This window comes from Arachis ipaensis, chromosome B08 (genome assembly GCF_000816755.2).
Source record: "Arachis ipaensis cultivar K30076 chromosome B08, Araip1.1, whole genome shotgun sequence".
NCBI classification, from domain to species: domain Eukaryota; kingdom Viridiplantae; phylum Streptophyta; class Magnoliopsida; order Fabales; family Fabaceae; genus Arachis; species Arachis ipaensis.
In genome coordinates, this window is record NC_029792.2 from 10,139,050 (window position 1) to 10,144,854 (window position 5,805).

Consider the following 5,805-nt stretch of genomic DNA (forward strand, 5'->3'; position numbering starts at 1 on the left):
AATTACATATTACCTGTTGGTTTTAAAGCTTCCAAAGCCATAGATATCAAGGACTACATATTGCTGCATGCGTGGGCCCAACACACATACATTACCATAAACAATCAATTTCACCAATCACCATTGTTGTTTGTTTCCCAACTCCATGTGCTTAATTATATATCTATCCTGATTGGGATAAGAAAATGAAAGTCTACTCATACAACCGCCTCTTAAACTCACTTCTGTATCTCTTCACCATTCATCTATCCCTTTATATATGCAATAATTATTTTCAAGATAACATACTAAGCAATTCCGATTTTATATATGTGTATTGTCTTGGTCATCTTACAAATACAACAAAATTAAATTTGTCCGCTATCAATCATTTATTCTTATTAACTCTTATAACTAAACTAGTAATAACTACTTGTGTCTCCTGAGTTATTCTTATTGGAAAGGGATTAAAAAAATAAAATTATTTTATTCACAATTCAACACTTAAACCGTTTCTCTCTCACTCTAACATCTTATTATATATAATAAAAACCAAAGACTACCTACTGTGCACTTGCTTGGAAACTTGTCCAGGTTACAAATACAAAAATGTTTCAGACATAATAATTCATTTGAAAAAAATACATAAATAATTAAATATAAAAATAAATAAAACTTACATCAATAGAAGGAGAATCAAGGATATCATCAAACTTAGCCTGTGCATCATCTAACGTCTCGACATTCTCCAGAGTATTATCATGCACACTGACAGCTGATAAGCATCTTGTCCCGAATCTCGCAATAGCTATTAAACAAGAAGTCCAACATAAGAAACAGGCAAGTTGAAATATAATCAAAAGTATTGAGTTTTTATGTGGCAAAAAATAATACGATTTCTTGCACTCTTATATAGTCTCCAACTTACCATCACGATCCTCCAAGCCATTTAATGTGTCTGCAATGAGATTAAGGTAGCGGAAGAATTCTCCTGTAAAGTCTTCAAAATTCTAAATATGAACAAAATACAATCTGCAATGCTTACTCCTGATCAAACAGAATCGAAGAAAGAAGCTCTAAACCAAGCAAGTGTCTAGATATGAACACAATTTTTTCTATGGATTAATCTATACTTTCAGTTTCTGACAAAATACAATAGCTAAGAAGAAACATGCAAGACAATGAAATGATCTTCAAATATGGATTGAATTTTTGTTTTCATGACAAAAGGCCAATAGTTTTAAAAAAAATAACAAAAAGAAATCTTTGCTTTTTCCAACTTCCACTCAGCAACAAAAGGCCCTATTTACTTTGATTAAGATCCTCTAACACCACTCTTCCTAACAATCAATACAACAAAAGAAAAAGAACTAACATTAATAATAAAATAAATAATCCATTTTACTAACTTTCTCTCGCAATTTCCATCAACAAATAGTACAAACCTTAAAATACTAATAATTAGTACCTGGTTTTGGCTCAATCTGGCTCCCTTTGCTGAGAATATAGACCAAAAAGGTTAACCACTCCAGCCTTAAAATTTGCAAACTCAATTTATTAAACAAATCAGATACTTCAGTATATTTTCGTAGGAATGAAATCTTAATAATATATTCTCCAAATCTTTCACAACCATCATTGCTTTTTAATTAGCTTTTGATGTATATTAGTAGTAGACAATAACAACTACTATCAAAGCTTTTTAATTACCTTTTTAACATGCAATATGCAAGCTAAGCCATATAGCACCTAATTATATATACCTGCAGATTCTTGATATGGTTGCTTCCCTGGGTACAAAGCAATATGAATTATCAATTTCATAATCAAATTTTAAACCTATATATATATATATACAAATATGGTTTTCATTCATTTTTCCAACAAATTAAGTCACAATCTAAACCTCTTTTATTATTAGAACTTACTCACTCCCTACATTAATATACAAAGAAAAGCTCTGATATCCTTTGTTAATAAAATCATAAATTAAAAATAATAAAATGTCATAGATCAAACTTCAAAAACCGTTTATTTTCTTGATGGAACCTAACAGAAAAGGAAGTAATGAGGTAATAAGGTGCACGAACAAAAGAAAGTAGAGAAGTGAAGAAAATTGATACCTATCTCGAGTGCACAGAGAGTCACGTCAGTGTTCTGCTTTATGTACTTCTGCATGAGCAAAAAAAATAAAAAATTAAAAGCCAAAATTAAAACAGTGGCACAATCACAAAATTAAAAATTACAGGAAGTGGACCAAAATCAAAATTGGATGGAACCAAAACCAAAATTGAGAAAAGAAAAACCCTAAATTTGGTAATTTGATAACAACACATTACAAGAAATGAACCAAAATAGAACTTCCATGAAACTACGAGGAAGAAATAAGCGATAAGGAGCATCGAGCCAATTATCAAAGCCGCATTAAAGGCGAAATGCTAAAAACAATAATTAAGAGTTAATGTAATTAGAACAATTAGCATATAACAATCATTGAAGTAATTAGAACCAGAGGATGTGAATTTAGTTACAGATCTAGAAGTGAGAAGTTAGAACGCAAACTGAGAAACAGATCGTGGAGGAAAATGCACGTTAATGGATGATCAATACAGCAATACAGCAATACAGCAATACAGCAATACAGCCAAGAACAGGAAACTGCAATTATGCCAACATTAGAAGGGTGATCAACAAGTGTCCATATGAATAAACCAAAATATCAATTTATACATTTTGGATTTGGAACCATCTTAATGCTATGCTTGAGTACGATTTCATATCTAAATGGCAATCTATTATGTGCACAGAAGAGGTAGCAGTGTGTCTATTGCTATGGGGGTTGGGAGGAGCAATCAGGGCAACTGCTTCTGCTATGAAGACTCTGAATTAAAAGATAAAAAACTGTCATCCATTTTAAATCACAGGAAATATTCAAATTATTAAGCAAGCTCTACCCAACTGCTAACAAAGAAAATCTGGGGCTTTCGAGAAAAGTCGACTAGTAAAGCAATATATTTTCGGTTCAAAATACTAAATAGTGGTCAAATTGTGACAAAATCCAAAGTATAAATCAACTTCATGATTTGTATAAAACGTGACACGATACAAATGGACTGTGGGTGGATTTATCTTAATCATTACTAAAAAGCTATACAATACATAACACATCCATTTATATGATTATTTATCAATTTATAATATTTTAGTCACCATATCACTTACTAGCACAACTAATCCACAGAAAAATGACTCAGGTCACAAATAACTAAGCCTAGGTCAAATCAACAATAATTCAGTTAGAGAGCAATAAGATAACATCAAGAAGAAAAAGAAATACTTTAACAACCAAAAGCTCCAAAGTTGCACCTCAGTCTCTGATGTACATCTGTTAGCTACATTTATAGAAGCCTTACTTGATGAGTTAATTCCTGCATGTTGAACATTTTTGTTGTTTAACTTCCAACTTAAATTTTATGAAGCTATTTTAATCATGATCATTGAGATGTTTATGAAGAAATTGTACCTCCACAGTTTGACTGCTACAAGATGGAAAAGAAGCAAAGTCAGACCCATCAAAAGCTCTTAAAAAGTGACAATTCAACTATCACAATAACTTACCTTGAACCCAAGAAATCTTGTATAATCGTGATCCAATTTCTTGAAAGGTTTTCTTTAGTGCCTATATTTTAAACACAACCAGAATGTTCAGCATCACTAATAAATTTAAGTAAAAATGGATGCCAACAGTTCATATTTAAGGGAGGAAAAGCTATGCCAACTACACCAACACCATCATCTAGTTAACTTGCAACAGCACACTCTTAACTCCTTACATCACCAACCAAGCACCTAACAAATTAACTAGCTAACTGTAACCACTTTAATTAATTCCTAACAGCCGACTATGTCAGTTATAGAGTTGCAAGGGAAAAAAAGAGAAGAAAATTTAGCCATCTCAGATAGACAGAGCGCAAATATAAACAATCCAGAATAATCTTAAGAAGATAACAACGCATAGAAAGTTAAACACAAAAAATCCAAACCTTAATAAGTAAACGCAAATAAGGATGTAAGCTTTGTGAAACTAAGCTATGGCAGATTTTTTCTGAGATCTGAGATCGGAGATCAGAGAAACACCTTAATAGAAGTAAGCAATAGAAGATCTGAGTTGAGAGAGAGATACAGAGAGGAAGGGGTAAAGTTACGAAAGAAGACCTGAGATCGTCGACTGGTTGAACAGTATCACCCCAACCAGTCCTCTGTAATCGGCGTCAATCACCCCCGCACCAACATCAATCCAATGCTTCAACGGAAGACCCGATCGCGGAGCTGTAGAGAAACAAAAATCCCCATAAATCAGCACCAAAAACAATTTTGAAACCCTAACCCAAACAAAAACGAAGAAATCGGTGCCTTCTGGAATCAAAATACTGAGGTTTAGCCACCAGAGCCTTGCCTCTCGCCTGAATCTTCGTCTCCACAGCACTAACAGAAAAAACAAAATAAAATAGCATTTGTCGGAGAGGAGAAGTAACTGTTTCAGCTTAACTTGAGAGAGAGAGGTACCTGGAGGGATTGTAACCGGCGGAGAGAGGAGAAGCCCTAGAAGGAAGAACGGCGTTGTCGGAGAGCTTCTTTACATGGCGGAGAGAGGAGAAGCCCTAAAAGGAGAGATAGAAGGGAGATGAGAGCGTCGAATGTGTTTCGTTGAATGAGGAGGTGTTGCAGTTCTTTTATTTTATATACATGGGAAAACGGCGGTTCAAAACCGCCCTAATCACTAGAACCGCCAAAATATACAAAGCCAATTCCGGCAGTAACGAAAATTGCCATAATGGCTGGATATTATGGCGGTTCTTTAAAACCGCCTTAATATTAATGCCATTTTAACCTTTTTTTTTGTAGTGTTCTTTGGCTCAATATGAAAAATTAACCATCCGCTATTGTACATGTTCGAACATCCAGCGTAAAATACTACTAATTTATCAAACACAATACATCCATACTATCCAGAATAACCATTCGGATACCAGGGATAATAAACATCTGATATCCTACTGAATCGAACATCCAATTTAAAATACTTAAAATTGCTCACACAAATACACCTTTACTATTCTAAAATAAGTATATGTGAACATTTTTAAATAAACATCCGATACTTTAATTTTAATTTAAAATTAACTCCATTATATGCATTGTACGACACATATATTGGCTCCTTATATTTCCTCTAGTAAATAATTATTTGACATACCATAAATTGAATTGTGTTAAAAAGATATACTCTTTTCTCTATTTTTCTCTCTGAAACTATATTCAACTCAAAAACTCTTACAAAAATAAATAAAGTTTATTTACAACAACAACAATAATATTATTATTGTTGTTGTTGTTGTTGTTGTTTGAATCGATTAAATAATTATTACTAAGTTATATATAATTATAATGATTATTGAAAAATATTTTGATGAAATAACTAAATTAAGTTATTCTAATCATAAATAAAAAATTAAGAAAAGAATATCATCTAAAAAATTTGCAAAAGAAAGCACTATTTTCAAATATATATGATAGAAGTAGTTAGTAAGAGCATCTCTAATAGAGTATTTTTTTAGTATCATCATTTTTATATTTTTAAAAAGTGAATTGATTTAGAATTTAAAATTTGCATTGAAGTTGATTTATAATGAAATAAAACCGATATCACTTTAGAGATACAATATTATCTTGACGGAGAACTAATAAAATTTTGTCACTCGTATAATTATGTTGATGAAATAATTAAAAATAATATAAAATTTTAAATCAAATAAAACTAAACAT